Here is a 21,563-nt window from a genome sequence, read left to right as displayed (position 1 = left end):
AGATACTGGAAATGTCAGGAAATTATGATCTACAGGGAGAGTTAAAGGAACTGAATGAAACAGGTTAACCTTAGGAATCAGACTAGTGAAAAACCTTAATAGCTGTCTTCCAGTATCTAAAGGTCTGTCAAATGTTGTTATAAGGATTATTTTCACTCTGTGTCATTCTGGAGAGCAGAACAGGAATCTGTGGGTGAAAGCAAAAAAAAGGCAGATTGTTGGCTCACAGAAACAACTTTATAATAACACCTCAATCTGTACAACAACAGATTGTTGTTTTTTTTTCCCTCTTGGTGAGAAAATAAAATCTCTACCGGAGGTTTAAGCCAAGGCTACTGCAATCTACTTGGGAATCTATACAACACATTTATGCTTTGGGCTGATCTCTAAAGGTCTTTACCAATTCTCGGATTCTATGATTTTATTAGAAATCTGTCTTTATTTTCAAGACTACTATATGTCCAAATGTTTATTTTTGCTTTTCTTATTACACATATTTCAATAGACACTTTGCAGTAGGTGGTATATCATTTTCTGCCCATAGGACATTTTAAAGTTAAACCTTAAAAATTGCTGATTTATCATCTTAGAAGTTTCTTTACTCTGCAGAAGTAATTTATTGCATGCAATCATGATATATAATATCAATGACTTATTAAGCATAAAAAAATCCCTGTTTCTGCATTATTATAGTTAAGTTTTCTATCTTAGAAAGCCTTAACATTCATAGTTCAGGTTACTATGGTAACCATAATTCAATTCTTTGTGACTATAATTTACTTTTTATACTTACATGTTAACTTTGATTCTTTATGTCCATATTATACCTACCTATTCAAAGTGGCAAACTATAGTCTCTCCATAAAGGTAATAAGTAGGTTAAAGGTCTTTCCCCTGATGATTATAAAAAGAACTGTTTTAAGTAGATAGTTAGAAACAATAATAGAAAATTAGTGTGTTGTGTGATAAGGGAGGGCAAAACAGAGAGTCATGGTAGATTATAGCATGGATTGTAGAGAAAAATAAAGTAACAATAAATCAGCAAAATTATACTGTAGATAAAATGTATACACTGTGCTACTCTATAGCAGGTTAGGCATAAGAAAAAAACATAAGCTGTGTGTAAGTACTTCCACTTTCTATGCTCATAGTAACATCAACTACTAATCAAGGCCCTTTTTCTACTGATCAGAAACAAGTGTTCAGAATCCTTCACACTATACTGTATTATAGACAGTGACTCTTAGTTGATATCAATTCTTCTCATTTTGTCTAGAAATACCTTATTTATGAATGTAGAAAAGGCAATAGTCTCCATAAATTTGGCACAGATCAGTTTCTACTGTTCCTATGTATGGATCTGGGAGGCTGGCTGGAGAATTTACTAAAAGACCAATGAGTCACCCTAGCTGGTTTGGCTTCAGCCCAAGGACTGAAAGGTCCTGGGCTTGATTCCAGTGAAGTGCATGTACTGCAGTTGCAGCTTGATCCCTGGCCCTGGGCAGGGAGTGTGCAGGAGGCAACCAATCAATGTGTCTCTCTCACATCAATGTTTCTCTCTGTGTGTCTCTCCTCCTCCCTTCCACTCTCTCTAAAAATTGATGGAAAAATATCCTTTGGTGAGGATTAATAACAAAAAAGACCAATGTTTCTAACATGAGTGATACCATGGGAAGATGACCATGTTTTATTGAAAATATTAGGACTTAGACTCAAAAGAATCCTACCTGTGGCATTTGGGTAAAAACTTGACTTTACCTGGCTGGTTTGGGTCAGTGGTTGAGCATCAACCTATGAACCAGGAGGTCATAGTTCGATTCCTGGTCCGAGCACATGCCTGGGTTGCGGGCTCAATCCCCAGTGTGGGGTGTATAGGAGGCAGCTGATCAATGATTCTTTCTCATCATTGATGTTCATCTCTCCCTCTTTCCATTCCCTTCTTCTCTGAAATCAATAAACACATATTTAAAAAAAACATATTTTTAAAAATACATATTTTTTAACTTCTCTGAGTCTTAATTTCTTTATTTGTAAAATGTGCATAATAACACCAATCATCACTGTTCAGAGGAGAGAGCACTTAGGACATTTAACAACAGGCACTCTATGCTGGGCTGAGATGAGGGGAAACAAGTCCGCTCCCCACGTCAGCCAAATCTACGGAACCAAAACAGGTGATGAGTGGCGTCTGGACTATTGAAGTGAGAGCGTCTTTATATTCATATATTTAAATGAATGTTAAACTTTGTAGTATACACTGTACAACCCTACTTAATTTGGATTAAGTTCAGTTAGTACCACACTTTGGGTTATTTTTATTTGTTTAATTTCCTCAGCTAGATTGAAATTTCCCTGAGGGCAGAGATAATATTTAGTTTGGCTTTCTGTCAGCTAGATTTTTCCCCCCTGACATATAATGGCTCCTACACAGTACGTTAACCCAAGCTTTTTGAAATGGAGAATTCATGCTTCTTTAAGGATTTTGGTCACTTATTTTGTTCTATTTCTTTTTTTAAAAATACATGTTTGTTCATTTCAGAGAGGAAGGGAGAGGGAGAGAGAGAGAGAGATAGAAACATCAATGATGAGAGAGAATCATTGATTGGCTGCCTCCTCTACGCCCCACTCTAGGGATAGAGCCTGCAACCCTGGCATGTACCCTGACAGGGAATTGAACTGTGACCTCCTGGTTTATAGGTCGACACTCAACCCCTGAGCCACCATGGCGAGGCCTGGGTATTTCTTTGAATACTTCTCACTCTCTCCGATATAAATTTAAAAGTGACTAAATTTTCCGTGAAGATACTTGGTGCTAATTATCAAGCTTAAGTAATTTCTAATATTTATTTTTCTGCTACAAATTATATTTATTTAAGATTTACTTCTTCATTCCACTTCAGTAGACATACATATTTATTATAACTTGATTTGAAAACTTCAGTGTCTTTCCATTACCAATAAAAGCAAGGAATCTCCATAATTAAAGTGAGCTGATCTCCTTAAGAGCAAGCATCTGCTTTTCCCCAAACACCAGCCAGTAATTATAAAGATTTATTTTCCTCCCAAATATTTTCATTATTCTTGTATACTGTTTCTTGTACTATCCATCTTAATTGACATAACATGATTTCAATTAGGGTTTTAGTAGTCAAAATACATGTTTGAAGATTATAAAGGTTAGTAGTTACAAGTATGCCCAGCAGTTCCTGTCAAAATACTAATGCCTCAGGTTATTTAGATGATAGCCTCAAAAAAGGAAATATCAGTTGGTTGATCATCCTCCTAGGCACCAGGAGGTGGCCTGTTTGATTTCTGGCTAGGGCACATGCCCAGGTTTAGGGTTTGATCCCCAGTGTGTGTGGGGGGGGGGGGGAAGGCAGGAGGCCCCCAATTGATGATTCTCTCTCATAATTGATGTTCTCCCTCTGTCTCTAAAATTGATAAAAGAAACATTGTTTTTTAAAAAAAGGAAACATCAATAAATGTTAAGTGTGGTATATTTTAAATATACTGTGGAATTATTAAATATAATCAGAACAAACCAAGAATATAATAATGCCACAGTTCCACACCTTTCTCTACTTGCCCCCTTATCCTAGTTAAAAATGAATCCTCCCAAACTGGGGATGCAAATAGTTGCTCTTAAAAGTGTACCTGACAAATCTGTAAATCGTATTATCCCCTCCTCCTTCCTGCTTTATTCAGTTTTGCTAGACTTCCTGAACATCGAAAAAAGATGAGTAGCCAAACCCCTTCTACTCCATCCTTTTAAGAATAGTTTGTTTGTGTTCCTTTGTTTTCCTCTCTCCTTTACACTCCATGAACTCAAGATTGGAGTTGTGTGGAAGTCTGCGGTCCTTTCTGACAAAATGAAGAAAATGACAAAGCTATAAAAAAAAAAAAAAAATCCTAATTTTTGGTGGGAAGTGACTAAAAAGAAGGGGAGGTAGGAAAGTAGGAAGCAGGAGAGAGAGAAAATGTTACAGCTGCTGTGACTTACACATGACTTTCATCTGGTAGCACTGCTTAAGCTATTTTCCTATCTTAAACTTCTATGCTCTTTTATTTTTTACTTACAGGTAAAGGTTAAACGAAGGCTGGAGTAAGCAATTTCTACTCGTGCTTTCTCAGTCCTCCCATTCCGGGGCTCAGAGCATCTGCTTTCCTCCAGCCGGGAACTCTTTTGCTTGGTGCTCCCGGCTTAGCTTTCCCTCTAATTGCTACCCATCTGTTTCCATTAAGCCTCTAAGCCATTTGTCTCATTTAAATATCTCATTCCTTTTTCTAAACACTTCAAACCAAATTCTTACCTCAAATATTTACACAGCATTTCCACAGATTTCTGCTTTGGAGGACGCTATCATTTGCTATTTTGTAAAGAGTATTATTCAGCACCTTTCACACTGTGACTGCTAAACATTCAATTATTATTACTTTGATAGCACGGCAGTAAAAAAAAAAAAAAAGTTGAATGGATTGTTAAACTCATTCTTTTATAAGATATACTGTAATATAATTTCAGGACAATAGTATCTTTCTCTGGTAAATTCAAGGTGAATTATCTTGACAATTCTTTCCAGATTTTAAATCTTAGAGATATGATTAAATAAAACCAACCATCAGTTGGAGTTATCACAATAGCTCTAGAGTGTTCCTTTAGTCATCTAAGACCGTGGTTTGCAAACTGCAGCTTGAGAGCCACATGCGGCTCTTTGGCCCCTTGAGTGTGGCTCTTCCACAAAATACCACAGTCTGGGCAAGACACTTTTGAAGTGGCATTAGAAAAAGTTTAAGTTTAAAAAATTTGGCTCTCAAAAGAAATTTCAATTGATGTACTGTTGATATTTGGCTCTGTTGACTAATGAGTTTGCTGACCACTGACCTAAGACAATCTATATATATAAAAGCCTAAGCAACCGGCTGACTGGCTGGTAGCTATGATGTACACTGACCACCAGGGGCAGATGCTCAGTGTAGGAGTGGAAACCACAGGCATGGAAACAGGGAACAGACTGATGAATCTCAGAGGAAAGGGGGAGGAAGGAGAGTGGGAAGAGATTGACTAAAGATTTTATGTGCACATTAGAAGACCAGTACATGAATTTGTGCACTGGTGGGGCCCCTCGGCCTGGCCTGTGGGGATTGGGCCAAAATCAGCTTTCTTACATCCCCTGAGGGGTCCCAGATTGGAAGAGGCACAGGCCAGGCCAAGGGACCCCATGGTGCACTAATCTGTGCACTGGACCTCTAGTATTTTAATAACATCCTTTGTCTCCAAATTCTGTCTTATTATATCTATATAAATAAAAGGCTAAGCAACTGTTATGACCAGATGACCAGATAACTGGACAACTGGCCAGTAGCTATGATGCGCACTGACCAACAGGTGGCAGACACTCAACTCAGGAGCTGCCCCCTGGTATTCCCACAGCCAACCTCCTGTGGCCAACTAACCTCCCATGATCCCTCCCTCAAGCCAGCCAACCTCCTGTGGTCCTTCACCCTAGCCAGCTGGCCCCCATCAAACCCCATTGGCACTGGGTGAGATGGCCCCCATCTGCCCCAATTGCCGGCCAGGCTGAGAGACCCCATCCATGCACAAATTCGAGCACCTGGCCTCTAGTTTGAAATAAAAGTCTCAATAAAAAGCCACTAGAAAACAGAATCCATTCCACATCTCTTATGACAGAAGAGGCGATTTATTTTTCCAGAGGTAACTTAATCAATGTAAAACATTTCCTCCGAATGACAACCATGAGGACAACAAAAACAACAGCACACATACATGTGCACATTTCAGATACCTGTTCTTTAAAAAAATATATATTTTATTGATTTTTTACAGAGAGGAAGGGAGAGGAATAGAGAGTTAAAAACATCGATGAGAGAGAAACATCAGTCAGCTGCCTCCTGCACACCTCCTACTGAGGATGTGCCCGCAACCAAGGCACATGCCCTTCACCAGAATTGAAGCTGGAACCTTTCATTCTGCAGGCTGACGCTCTATCCACGGAGCCAAACCAGTTAGGGCTCAGATACCTGTTTTACCTGTAGCTGTTCCATAACATGAAGTCTACAGTGTAGGAGTCTACAAACATCTCCTAAATGGTGCTTCTACATTCGTTAGCAACCACCTGTCTCCAATAATTCTGTTGTTTTACCTGCCAAAACCAAAAGAAAAAAAAGAATACTGCTTTCATCATGGCACTTTCTTCGCTCCTGAGAGAGAGAGAGAGAGAGAGAGAGAGAGAGAGAGAGAGAGAGAAAGAACATCAATGATGAGAGAGTAACATCGATCGGCTGCCTCCTGCATACTCCACACTAGGGATCAAGCCTGCAACCCTGGCATATGCCCTGGTCAGGAATCGAACCATGACCTCCTGGTTCCTAGGTCAATGTTCAGCCACTGAGCCACGCCAGCTGGGCATAGAAGTTGATTTTTAAAGCTCTTTCCTCCAACTATTTATTTCATTGCTGTCCAAGTTCATCTTTTTTTTTTTTTTAAATATATTTTATTGATATTTCTCAGAGAGGAGGAAGGGAGAGAGATAGAGAGCTAGAAACGTCGACGAGAGAGAAACATCGACCAGCTGCCTCTTGTACACCCCCTACCAAGGATGTGCCTGCAACCAAGGTACATGCCCTTGACCGGAATCGAACCTGGGACCTCTCAGTCCGCAGACCGACGCTCTACCACTGAGCCAAACCGGTTTCGGCCAAGTTCATCTTTTTATGACTTCTGGCATTTTTTATATTACCTCTTGATTCTTGACCCTAATATGCTTCTTTTATGTTCTTCACTTTGTACCTTTTCTCATTGAGCTCCTTTCTAATTGTCTGTCACCACTTTTCCAACAGACCAACAGTTCAAGACCCACAGTTCAAATTTAATGCCAGCCAGTGATTCACCTTACCCTTACCATATTAGTCTATTTCTTGAATATATTTTCAGTCTTTAAACAGAAGCAGTTGCAAACCATTACTTATCTTTTCCCATTTTTCTATTCCCAGCATTTCATACTATACATGTTATGTGTGGTTTTCTTTAGTTATCATTTCAATCAAGTTTTATGATCTCTAAAGAAAAGAAAAAATTTCTCCTTAGTAGCCCTCCTCCCCATCCCCCCATCCTTGCATACTCCCATATACAGAAAGTATTCAGTGATTTTGGAGTTTATCTACAAACATACTTCTCCTAAGAGGAGTCCAGTTTACCAGGATTTTGCATTCCCATATACCCCAGAACTTAATTATGATAATATCTTCAGGATCCATTCATGAGATTGCCTTGTAAATGAGAAAGCCACAGAGAAGGTTTTTCTGTATCTCATTAAGTAAATGTTCCAGATGAGGGTCCAAGATGATGCCTCTCTATAATAACTAAAATCAATAGTTTCCCTGGCCAGGTAGCTTAGTTGGTTGTGTCTTCCCATGCACTGAAAAGTTTTGGGTTTGATTCCTGGTTAAAGGGCACATCCCTAGGTTGTGGGTTTGATCTCAGGTCGGGAGCATACAGCAGGCAAGCGATCAATGTTTCTCTCTTCTCTCTCTCTCTTTCCCTTTGGGTGAGGATTTTTATTTATTTTATTTATTTATTTTTTAAAATATATTTTATTGATTTTGTACAGAGAGGAAGGGAGAGAGATAGAGAGTTAGAAACATCGATGAGAGTCATCGATCAGCTGCCTCTTGCACACCCCCTACTGGGGATATGCCTGCAACCAAGGTACATGCCTTTGACTGGAATCGAACCCAGGACCTTTCAGTCCCCAAGCCGACGCTCTATCCTAGGGGTGTCGAACTCAATCAGAGAAGGGGCCAAAATCTAAAATCCAGCCTAAATCGCGGGCCGAATGGTTTACTGAACAGTCATAAACTGACAATGTCATAAACTGACAGCGGAGTGCAGTGATGACAGCGCGGTGCGGGCCACATTGTAAGGCCTGGCGGGCTGGATTTGGCCCACGGGGCCTTGTGTTTGACACATGTGCCACTGAGCCAAACCGGTTTCGGCTGGGTGAGGATTTTTAAAAATACTATTATTAAGACTATAGAAGCCACTTGTCCACCCCCACTGTATTTAAATTTTCCATGGGGAGTTTTTAAAAAATATATATTTTATTGATTTTTTACAGAGAGGAAGAGAGAGGGATAGAGAGAATCATCGACCAGCTGCCTCTTGCACACTCCCTACTGGGGATGTGCCCGCAACCAAGGTACATGCCCTTGACCTGAATCAAACCTAGGACCTTTCAGTCCGCAGGCCAACGGTCTATCCACTGAGCCAAACCGGTTTTGACTCCATGTGGAGTTCTACCCTATTTCTGCTCAGGTAAAGGCTATCAAGAAGGGGGACCTTGCCAGAGACTTGGTATCTCAAATAAATCCTGCCTGTTAGTTTAGGCTCCACGGTGCCAAACTTCAGTGAGGTAAATTCGTGGCTGGTTTCCTCTTTCTGGCCCTTTGCCCCTTCCTACCCCACAGCCTCCTCCACCTCATTTTCATTTCTCTTTCTTGAGTTCTTTTCTCTCTGTGGTCTCAGAGTTCCTCTTCCTGTGAGGAAACACCCTCTGTAATGTTTTTAGTCATTATTTCATGAATTTCTAAATTTGGAAACTATGTGTTTTTACATATTAAGGTGTATTTTTTGTCTCTATTCCTAAATGATACTGAAAATAGTCTCTTTGTGTAGCTCGCTGATTCCTTCTCTGAGTCAGCAAACGTGCCTTTCTTTCCCATCTTGCTCTGAAAAGGCTGAGCACAGTGGCTGGTTGAGGCTTGCAGACATCTACACAGGGTAAGGCTAACTGGGAGCTGGCCTGTGCATAGGAAGCTGGTAGGAAGCCATCTTTCTCCTCCACTTGGTCCCACTCCCCTTACTCCTCTTGGCCCCATTTTTTCTCAACCTTAAACTTCCCTTCTCAGCCAAAAGCACGGAGAATTTATCTACATCTACTTCATGCATTTTGAGTCAAATCCAGTGATTTTTCTTGGATACTATGGGCATCTGATTTAATTATTTTGACATTAATTAATCTTGGGAATTACCTGTGGCCTCCTTTGTAAGTTTGTTTGGCTAGTGCTCAAATCTTGATTTTCTTGGCAGCAAGTTTCTATAAGGAAAATACCTAGTTACCGGTGCAGTGCATCAAGACCTCCTGGATTCTGTTCATAATATTAGACAAGAAGATTATGTCAGCTGACCTAAGGTTTTCTGTTCTCCACTACCCCATCTGCTCTCAAGGTTCTGATAATAGAATGAGACCAAGATAAGGGAGCAAGCGTGGTGTTTATTGTAAGGTAGTCTAGGTATAGATATGTTGGTATGTCTTATGTATATCCATTTCTGAATTTTTATCTTGAATGTCCAGTTAAAAGAAATGTGTGCCTTTTCCATTTTATTTGTGACTTTCTCTCTTTTCGCACCAGAACTGACCCCATCCTCAGAACATCTGGACACTTTGTGTCATTGCTCAATCATATTTTTCTCCTAGAGCTAAATTTGTAGCCTTTCTCTGGCAAATACACCAAGCCATATGCATTCTAACCTTACTTTGCGCTTCCACTTATTTTTTCTTTATTCACTTTAATACTTATGTCAGTTTCTCTAATTTTTTTTTATGTGATGGTGTAGCTATTTATAATAGGGCATTCTAATGCTGTTTGGGATAAAGAGAGATATACAAATAAAATCACATTGCCTTTTACTTGTATATATAAGGACAACCCACAGGTATACTTTGAAATATATTTCTCAATTTGAGAAACAAAAAACCTGAAGTATAGGAAAATGATAAATACTGAGGAATCACCAAGTTTATAGTACTTTCAATATCAAGTTTAACAGTAATTTTTTAAATATATATATTATTGATTTTTTTACAGAGAGGAAGAGAGAGGGATAGTTAGAAACATCGATCAGCTGCCTCTTGCACACCCCCTACTGGGGATGTGCCCGCAACCAAGGTACATGCCCTTGACTGGAATTGAACCCAGGACCTTTCAGTCCGCAGGCCGATGCTCTATCGACTGAGCCAAACCGGTTTCGGCAACAGTGATTTTCTTAACGATGTAGAATTAGTATGTTTAAATAGAAACAGGAAATTACTTACATATATAAATAAACATGCAAAAGAAGGCAAGCCTCCATACTTTTATATTAGAATATTTTTGTTAATTACAAAGTTAAAATTTATAGGTAACATGTGGATAATATAACTTATGGGTAAAAGTGTCCCCAAAAAATGATTTGTGATTTTCATTAAGTCATTGCTAGTTTTAAAACTATTATTCAATTATTCTTATATAGCTTATACACCTCAGCTTATTTAAATAATTTATTATTTAGGATTGTTGTAAAAATTTTATATTTGTGAAATTTAACAATGTATCAACATGAGTCATTTATTCTTATACATTTCTTTTCTTTTCTTTTTTTACATTTTTTAAATTAAATTATTATCTGTGTACATATTTTAACATTGCCCCCCCCCCCATATATACCTTCCCTATTCTTATACATTTCAATATCATGTTTATACTTTCCAATTAGTATTGAATGCTACAGACAGTTTGGATTCTTCCTGATACTCTTGTGGTTCTCTACACTGTTCAGGGCATGGAATACTAACAGCCAGATGGACACTATTAGACATTTCCTGCTCCCACATTGAAAGCTTAAAATGTAGTGACACCACAGCTAAAGTGTCCTTTAATGGAAAGACTCGAGAGAGAAATCAAATATATGTTAGATTTCTAAAAGGAAAGCTTTGAGTGGCATATAAAATTTGCATGCCACATGCTCAATATACTAAGGACTAGCTGGTCACTTCTGTGAGTTATAATTAGTTCATGGGATTCATCAATGCCAACAAATATGACTGTAATTTGTAATTTGAAAACCAGCACCTTTCAATTAACAATTGATTCACCATATAGTACTTTTGATCATGAAAAACTTGCTCTTTTTATGTAAATTATAACTTCTAAAAAAATATAGTTTCATAGACTTGTAAGTAGGCAGTGCCAATTAAGAGTTGAATTTTTAAAATGGTAACAATTGTGACAACGACAAGATGCTTAACACGTTGCAGTTTAGAATGCTTTTCTATATTATTTATTTCACTCCTCAAAATATTGCTATTTAACATTTACATAGGAGGAGTCTGATGAAGAACTCATCCGGGGTCAAATAGCAGGGATGTGAGCAGAGTCCTATATCTCTGAACCCAGACCAGTTCCCAGGTTCTGCTTGTATCTCAGTTACGTATTAACTGCGGTAACCAGCATTGCTCAGAACATCAGTAACTGTTAAATAAAGTCTAATAGAAACTGTATATATTAATGTGGCATGTTGATAACCTTTCATAATTGTAGCGATTACTATAAAGCTTCCTACTTTTGAATGTTTAAATTTTTATTGATTCCTTTTTATAGAACACTTTTGTCATCCTGCTCTGCTGGGCAATGGGAAAGGATCCCCACTGCTATTCAGCTGGGCTTGCACCCTATAGAACTGCCCCTTCCAGAAATGGTTCGTCACAGATGAATGCCTGCAACTTAGAGCACTTTTTCCTTGCATCGTATTAATAGCAGTGAGAAAGTAAAAGGGTTATTTAAGACAATCAGTGATACCCAAAGAGTAAAATATTGGTTTCTTTTTCAAACATAGCCTGTGAATAATCACCTATGTTATTTTTTACCCCACCTGGGTTCTGGATATTGCATTAATTAAAATTTAGGAAGTTAAGAGGGTTCAGTAACTGGTCTTAAAATAAGTTCAGTATTAGAATAAAAGAAAACTTTGGGTTTACTTTTCCTTTACAGGGCTTGGAATAATGTCAGATTTCAGACACTGGACTGATGTTACATTCCTTAGTGTACTGTGGTTGGTGTATGTCTGTCTGGATTGCACTCTAGAATCATCTAGAATTCAGTGTTTCCCAAACTTTTGACATATGTGTACCCCTTCTATAATTTTTGTAACACTGTGTGCCCCTCATACTCATGAGAATGTAGAATTAGGCGCAGCTAAGCACGGTGCAGTGCATATCCCCACCAAACTCCGGTGCAACGCGTACCCCCACCAAACTCTTCCCGTACCCCTGGGGCTACGCGTACCACACTTTGGGAAACACTGAATTCTAGATAATTATGATCACCCTAACCCAGAGGAGTCAGAATCGCTGGACACAGAACATTTTTAAAGCTCCCACTTTATTCTAATCTGTAGTTCGGGCTTAAAAACCATCAATTCTCGCCCCGGCCCGTTAGCTCAGTGGGTGGAGCTTTGGCCTGTGGACTGAAGGATCCTGAGTTTGATTCTGGTCAAAGATACCTACCTGGGTTGCAGGCTTGATCCTCACTGGGGTGTGAGTGGGAGGCGACCAATAATGTGTCTCTCTCACATCGAAGTTTCTTTCTCTCTGTCTTTCCCTCTCCCTTCCACTCTCTCTGAAAATCAATGGAAAAATACATTCGCATGAGGATTAACAACAACAAAAAACAACAACACATTAAATCTACTTGGAAAGGAAAGGGGTTTTCTCAGGCACATAAAGCTCTGCCTATGGCATGTCTCCCTCACTGGAAACCAGCTTTCCTTTGTGTCCCTTTGCTTTCAAACGCCCTTAGCAGAACACGGTTCTTCTGACCGGAAGTCATAGAAGCCTCTGTTGCTTCTCAGAAATTCTCCCAAAACATACTTTTTATTTTGAAGTAAAGATTCACAGAAATTTGCAAAGATAGTGCACAGAGGCCCCATGTATCCTCCAGCCAGTTTCCTCTAAGGAGTCTGTCTAACATAATGCAACACAACATCAAAGACAGGAATCTGACAGACTTGATGTAAGTGTATGATTCTCTTATTGTGCCTCACGTGCAGGCTCCTACAACCATCAATGCAATCAACAAAGGGAGAACGATTCCATCACCACAAAGACCGCCTTCCGATTTCAGACAATGGACTGATGGTACACTAAGTGCTACCCCGTTATAGCCAAGGCCAACGCTCACCCCCACACCACCCCTAACCCCTGGCAAACCTTTCATGTTTCCCTTCTCTACCATTTTATCATTTCTCAAGAATGTTAACATTAATAGACTCACAGCATTTGTAGCCTTTGAACATTTTTTTTTTCTTTCACATAGCCCAGTGTCCTTGAGATCCATCCAAGTTGTGTGTATCAATAGTTCCTTTCTTTCTGTTGCTGAGAAGTATCACATTTTGGTTGTTTCCAGTTTTGAGCTATTACAATAAAGCTGTTCCAAAAGTTGTTTCATTTCTCTGAGATAAATGCCTAGGAGTGCAATTGCTGGGTTGTATGGTAAGTGTATGTTTAATTGTTTTTAAGAAATTGCCAACCTGTTTTCCTGAGTGGCTTGTGCCATTTTATATTTCTACCAGCAATGCATAACAGATTATGCTCTGTATCCTTGCTAGCACTTGCTAGCAAGATATAAAATTAGATATAAAATAGTTTTATTTCATCATGATGAGAGGTGAATAGTGATACCTCATCATGGCTTGAATTTGCATTTCCCTAACAGCTAGTGATGCTGAACATTCCCCTCTACCTGTTTACTTGCCATCTTTGGTAAAAATGTACCTTCCTGTCTTTTGCCCATCTTCTAATCAGATTATTTATTTTTACTGTCCACTTTTAAAAGTTCTAGATAAGTACTTTGTCAGATGTTTGCAAACAATTTTTCCTACTTTGTAGCTTGTCTCTTCAACATCTTAAGAGATCTTTCACAGAGCAAAACTTTTTAATTTTGGCAAGGTCCAATTTATTGGTATTTCACTTTTAAGGATTGTGATTTTGGTGTCATGTCTAAGAACTCTTCATTGAGCCCTAGGGCTGGAAAATTGTCTCATGCTATTTTTTAAAAGTCTTACAGTTTACTTTGTATATTTAAATCTATGATTTTTTTTGAGTTGATGTTTGTAAAAGGTTTCAGGATTAGGTGGAAGGGAACTGTGTGGGGTGGAAATCCAAGTCTCCCCTCACTCCCCCATTCTCTCTCAAGACACTACAGAGGAGGTCCTTTTTGCCAAGAGATAGAGATGGAAGTCTCAGCTTCCCAGAGGCCCTCTTTGATACTGCCCTGGAGGTGGGGAGGAGGTTGTGGCAGCTCCTTACCCCCTGGCGAAGGTGGAGTCTCAACTCTCGCCAGGCCCTTGCTTGTACTGATGGGACTGCAAGATTTTCTGTGGTTTTGTCTAAATATTTTCTGTCTTGTTGAGCTGCCCCTTTCCAGTAAGGAGAGAGCATACTTTTCTTGGGGTTTCTGTTGGTCTGGGTCATTGGTGTTTTTGGGTTGCTGGCTTCTTCAGGACCCATTCTGGAATGTATGAGGCAAGAAGAAAATGCAAGAAATTCACTACCTTGTAGTTGCTTCGGTTCTGAGTTCCCTGGCCTGCTTGACTTTTTTCTTTTCACCTTTCAACATCTCCTTCTGTTTATTTTAGATGTAACATCCAGGATCCTAGTAGGTAGAATAGGGAGGATGAGATACTACTCCTTACGCATTTCGCCAGAGTCAGAAGTCAGCATGAATTTGAATATGACACCTGACTTACAATTCACATGAGACCAGTCTCCAAACTTGATAAAAATCTATGTGCAGTTTCTGAAGACTATGGTAATATATAGTGAACAAATTTTTACTTACATATGCAATAGTTAATTATAATGAATAGTTTTTGGTACTTAACTATTTTCTATGTTAGTTAAAACTTACAATAACAATACTATGACATAAAGAGTAATCATACTTTCACTAATGAATAAACAAAGCTTAGAGGAGTTAAATATTCATTTTGTTACCTTGGTCTTCCTAACTTCAGAACTTGTTTTCGTTAACCATAATGCAATATTGTTTTTTAAATACTTTCAAAGTTTCTTAGAATAATGTGGTGAAAAAAAGTTGTATTTAGAGCCAAGAGACACAGTATTTTTGTTCAAATTTACAGAAAATTCATTACCTGAGTCTAGGGAGGTGCTTTCAACTTAATAGTTCTTAGTTTTCTCAATTTTAAAATAAGGAGTTAATCATAAAATTTTATTAACATTTAAAAATACAGAGAGAAATACAATTTAAAATTTCAAGATAAGAGGGGACTTCTCAGCGTGTGGAGCTCAGTCTACAATAGTGTAGCAAATAGTGGCAATGACAAGTGAGAAGGAAAGAAGTAGGCTGCTCCAGAATTCTCATCTCCTATCTTTAATATTTACCATCAGATGTAGACATAGACACACCTGTTTCTGAAAACACAGGTTATGTCAGTCAGGAAGTAGGATCCCATGAGCCTTTGGAGAGAGTCAAGGCTGAAATGACAATATGTGAAACCATTGTCCTTGGGTTTTAATGTAGGAGTGGCAAGTAGATACTTCTGCTGGAAATCTGCTACTTCCAATATTTCGCAGGATTATTATACATTTGGGTGCTTCGTTACCTGGTGGACCTCAGTGTTTAATATCCTGATTTAAGCTCACCTATGTTCCATTATGTTTGGCCAGTCATCTTCGTGTTCTCTGCTCTGCACCTCAGTCTGTGTGTATTAATGTTCCAAACCTGCTCACATTTTTCTGGAGAATTGCCATGTGAGAAGATAATGGATCTGTACATCTGCTGAGTGCTCTTTTCTCACAGAGCAACTTGATATGTATAAGAAAAATAATTCAACATATTTTCTATGCTACTTTTCTGTAGCTTCCCTCAGCTGTTATCTTTCTTTAAAGCTACAATATATTATACAAATGTCTAGCAATGAATAAATGATTTTTAACAGATGTTTAATGCAATTTCATAAACCTTTGTAAAACACCTAAAATTTGCCAGGACGGGTGGTAGGTGCTAGAGGAGATACTAATGTAACAGCATAAATGGGATTTTCTAGGAAGATAGTTACATCTTAACTAGCGAGCTATATGTGTGCATTATATGTGTATTCATAATAATTATTTCCTATAAGTTTTTTTTAAAAATATATTTTATTGATTTTTTACAGAGGGGAAGGGAGAGAGAGAGAGAGAGTTAGAAACATCGATGAGAGAGAGTCATCGATCAGCTGCCTCTTGCACACCCCCTACTGGGGATATGCCCGCAACCAAGGTACATGCCCTTGACCGGAATCAAACCCGGGACCCTTCAGTCCCCAAGCCGGCGCTCTATCCATTGAGCCAAACCGGTTTCGGCTATTTCCTATAAGTTTTTTATGATGCCATATACTCCATTGTTTCACAAACTTTTCCTTATAATATTAATTCTACTGTAGGTATGCATTGATTTAACAATTTCTTTGTTGCAACAATTCTGCCTTTAAAATACCTCTTTACATTATTAACCTTCAAGAAGATTATTTAATGTGCAGCCTTGCCTAAACTTGTTTATCCTCTGATCCCTCCTCCCCAAACTAGATTTTGAATTATGGTGCTGCAAATTAATATAATTCAATATTCATATTCAAAGTACAAATTACTGTAAAGTAGGGTTATTTAAGAAGGATTCAGAGGAAAAAAGAGGTTAGCCAGGACTTGATGAAATTTCAGGGTGCACTAGATTTATATATACACCCTTAACATACATCTTTCATCAGTGATAAAGGAAAAGCTGGTTGTTATGTGAATCTTCGTTCTTTCCTCTTTTATTCTCCCTTCTCTTCTCCTAACTGGTCCCTGTGCTGGAATTCAGAGAACTCTAATCAAACACTCCGAAAAGCATTTATCAAAAGAATTAATCAAAAAAGAAAGACAGCAATTTGTGCAACAAAATTTATAACAGCACTATTTTAAGCAGTGGAAAAACAGGAAACAATTGAAAGCCATACATTTGGAGACAGTTAAGAAATCCACTATGGAATAGCACAAGGGCACTGCAAAAGACCAATAGGTGGACAGATTTGCTACAAAGTATTGTGTGTTAAATAATATAAATAAAAATATCTGTATCCAAAACCATATATACACACTAAGCACATGCATATTGCAGACTTAAATTGGGAGAGCTCAAAAATATATGTTGCAAATATTTATTTTTTTGCTTGCATATTTTTTTTTTTTTTTGGTTGCTGTTTAAAATAACCAAGAGAAATACCTTCTAGTTTACTTCTCTGACTTAGGTTGTGTTTTCTGGAAGCAAATGTGGAGATGGTTTTTAGAGTGAAGATGTGAGAGGGAAGAGGAAGATGCAGAGGTCCAGCTATTATGTATTATGTGCACTAGAGGCCTGGTGCACGAAATTTGTGCACTGGGGGACGAGGAGGGGGGTAACTCAGTCCTGCCTGTCCAGGACCCCTCAGGGGGTGTCCACCTGCAGGCTGAGACTCACTTCCCACAGTTGGACATCCTTCTTGCAGTCCGGGACCCCTCGTTCCTTACTGCCCTCCTGCTTGCTGCTCCTTACTGTTCTGCTTGCTGCTCCTTAGTGCTGTTGCAGAGGCGGAGAGGATCCAGCCACCACTGCTGTGCTAGTCAGTCATGAGCCCTGACTTCTGGCTGAGCAGTGCTTCCCCTGTGGGAGTGCACAGACCACAAGGGGGCAGCTCCTGCACTGAGTGTCTGTCCCTGGTGGTCAGTGTGCATCATAGGTCGGTTTGTTGTGGTCGTTTTGCCATAATGGTTCCTTATGCTTTTATTATATAGATTATTTTGACATATTTAAGGGGACAATAGAGGATACACTTAAATTATGTCATGAAGTCTGGAGTAGAAAGAAGGGTATATATATATATATATATATATATATATATATATATATATATATATATGAGATATAGGGATTTACTACTTTTTCAAGTTGCATACTTTTTAAAAAAATGAAAAACTGATAAATCAAAGCTTGTAATAGAAAGGCATACCATAGTCTGGAAATGTTTTCTCCTCTTTTCAACTGGGTCCTGAATACAACCGGGACATCTTGAGACTTGACTCTTTTCTCCCATCATATCCAAAAAATAAAAAAGAGCCCTAACCAGTTTTCCTCAGTGGATAGAGCATCAGCTTGGGACTCAAGGGTCCCAGGTTTGATTCCGGCCAAGGGCATGTACAGCCCCAGTAGGGAGTAGGGGATGTTTCTAACTCTCTATCTCTCTCCCTTCCTCTCTGTAAAAATATCAATAAAATATATTTAAAACAAACAAAAACAAAAAAACAAAAAGAAAAAAGAAAACCCTCCCATAGGCCACACCAATTAAAGCAGAAAAATTCTTGAAAAGAAATGAAAAAACTTATTGAATTTTGTTGATGGCATTATGGAGAGTACTAAACAGGCATCATATAGGAAAATATTAATTTTTCTATTATATCCTTCCTTCAAATTCCTGCCTTTACTGTAATCACACATTTTGTTTCCTCTCTAAACTCTATCATTCAGATTCTTTCTGGATCTTCTCTGACACAATCCCTACTTTTCCCCATCCCCTATTTTTTTGTTCTTAAATGGCCTTTAATTTGCTTCTTTCTTTGCCATCCATGCTTCATTCTGTTGCAGAGTGAAGCCACTGTTTGGCTTCTTTAATTTTGTAATAATCTCTACTGGTAACCTCCAGCACAACCCCCTGTAAATCAGCATAACAAAAAAGTGCAGTTGAGCAATTGAAAGTCTCTCATAGGCTGGAGAACAGGGAAATGGTGAACATCTGACTTTTAGGGTTTGGAACCCTCTATTCCATCATTTGTTTCTGGTGATTATTATCTTGTTTCTTATCATTTGGGTCAATTACAGGTATCTAGAGTCTATTGATCTCTGTAGAGAATTTATTACGAGTTCATAATAAATTCATCATGTATTATTTGAAAAGTAGACTAATTAAAGTAGGACCTAAGTTTTTAGCATCCTTTTTGTAATCACTGGATTCAGTTAAATCTGACACCAAAGAAGCTAGTGTGACACGTGTTCATTTCCTTTTATCATGAGACTTTATGCAACTGATTATCATGTCAAGCTTCTGGCTTCAAATATTTCTAAGCAGTCCTTTGGGGCTATGGTCAGGAGAGTTATTGGAAGACCATAAATATATATATTCTACTTGTCAAGAACTTATCAGAACAGGACTGGTGTCCAGTGAAACATTTAAAACCACTTCCACCCAACCACCACCCCAGAACTAATCACCAAACCAGGGGAAAGAGATAACATTTCTAATTTATTGTATGATAGTTTTAGGAAAAACCAACAATGAGAGACTTTGGTTTGTTTGTTTGTTTGTTTGTTTGTTTGTTTAATTTGCTCTTATTTTTGCTGTTAAGTCTTGTATTCATCAGGTTTCAGTCAGGGGATAAGAAACAAAACAATAATGTGAACAGGAAAATATAAAGTCTTACCAACTAGGTATGGGATGGTTAACTACTAACAGAGGTAAGAGATCCCTAAGGTAAGGCAGTCAGAGGTAGCAAATGTAGGAAGAAGCTACTCTGAGCACTTAGGGAAAAGTGAGAAAGGAAGAAACTTCCAGAGGAAAGGGTCTCTCCCCAGCTGAGAGTTAGAGCCCTGATGAGCGGCAGTTGGCTATCTCCAGAACATGCTACCTGGTGGAAAAAGTGGATGGAGGTTATCTGCTGTTGCAGAACTTTGAGAGCTTCCACTGCTGTGGAGAAGGCTCTCAGAACCCCAGGAACATGGATTTTCCCACCACAGGTGAAAACAAAACACTAGAAGAGGAAACCCTCACTCCTCCCTCTTTCAGCCTAGCAGTCTCTCTTTAGCTCTCTCTATGGGCAGAACCTAACAAGGAGGTCCCCTCCCACCTCCCCCTCTTCCCCCCCCTCAGGCTCTCCCTCCCCCCTTCCCCACCTGCCCCAAAGGAGAATGAAGGCTGCAGAGCCCAATTCTGGTATCATGAAGCAGCCAAAAGGATGTGTGTGGAGATAAAAGGTAATAAATTCAGAAGTAGAGTGACCCAATTCATCATTGTCATTAAAGAAAATTAACTCACTAAGCTGTATCATCTACCTTCTAGCACTTTTTAATTTGGGGCATGATAGCTTGGATGATTATAATGACACCAACAAAAGTATAAATCAAATTTCCTAAATGTACACTAAGTTTTATGGGACATGTATAATTTACAAGAGAAGGGGTTTCTGATTAGCTGTTGCTCATTCAGAGACCCCATAAAATCAAGGAATATGGGAAAATTCCTTAGAGGCCAAGCCTAAATACTCAGCTCCCATTATATATGGGAATTCTGACTATAGTTCACTATCTAAATTTTTCCTTTTACTACTTTAACAACCAGGAGTTAGTTCACAAGCTTATAAGCCACTTTTTTTTTTGTCTAGAAAGTTCTAATTTTCAGAGAGTTTCCTCTTATCCTGTGCCAAAATCTGCTTCTTTTTAACTGTCTGGCACCGTGCCACATTTCATTGTACATAATGTACTAAAATCTGTGATAACCACTATGTCAGCCCTCCAAACAGTTGAGATTCTGTCTTAGCTTGTCCTTAGCTGTGGTAGCTAACCATCCCTCACATGGCAGTTTCTGTAGTCCCACATCAATATTGCTTCTTTTTAAAAATATATTTTGATTTTTTTTATAGAGAGGAAGGGAGAGGGATAGAGAGTTAGAAACATCCATCAGCTGCCTCCTGCACACCCCCCATTGCGGATGTGCCCACAAGCAAAGTACCTGCCCCTAACTGGAATCGAACCTGGAGCCCTTCAGTCCACAGGTTGATGCCCTCTCCACTGAGCCCACTATTGCCTCTTGACACCTCCCGACATGTGATGCTCAGAAATGAGTTTAGTAGTTAGATGTGACAGGAGCGACGCAAAATAAAGTGGAGGTATCACTTTTAGCGTCTGGATACTATACACACATGAATGTTGCCTTAAGATTTGAAGGGCTCTTTCAACAATTACATCACATTTTGGCTTGAGTTACCACCCTTCTCCAGCTGCTCCCGTCATTACTGAAACCTAGGGGTAAAGCATCAGGGGTTCATTGAATTGTTTTTATATAGAAAAAAATATGTAACACATCTTGCTCCAAGAATAATATAAATTTACATATTAAATCATACTTCATTTTCCCAAAGACAGCCCTCCCGGAGGGCTGGGGTAGCAGGAAGGGTTGGTGTGAAAACGTTCCTTGACTGCTCTACGCCTCCTCGTAAGCTTTTAACATCGGCCTTAGACATAGGAAAAGCAGAGTTTACCTGTGACTATAACGTAGGAAGTGGAAGTTTGATATTGAGCTAAATTGCTTTTTAATTACTCTTCAGGGAGGGTTCCTGACATACTCATTTCCTCTCTGCGACCTAACATGAAACATGCTGAGACAGGAGTGATCCGTTACAAAGCAACGTTTTATAAATGGGGTCTGCTTCCTTCCTTCTGCTTACTCTGGGGTCCAGAATCCTGCCTGTGGTTGTTAGTTTAAGGTCTTAAGAAGCCACGGAATCTGTCTCTAAAGATGCCTGGAAGGGTTCTTTAACTTCGTCTTTAAGGAGGCAGGAAAAGGATTTGTCTGAAAATGATAATACATGCTTAAAATATATGTATAACTATCACATATATGAATGAAATACTCATTTTACAACACCAAAACTTAAGCTTAAGTG

This window comes from Pipistrellus hanaki (assembly GCF_964339955.1).
Source record: "Pipistrellus hanaki genome assembly, chromosome: 8".
In the NCBI taxonomy this organism is placed as follows: Eukaryota; Metazoa; Chordata; class Mammalia; order Chiroptera; family Vespertilionidae; genus Pipistrellus; species Pipistrellus hanaki.
The sequence above is the reverse complement of the archived record's forward strand: the minus strand, read 5'-3'. Positions refer to the sequence as shown.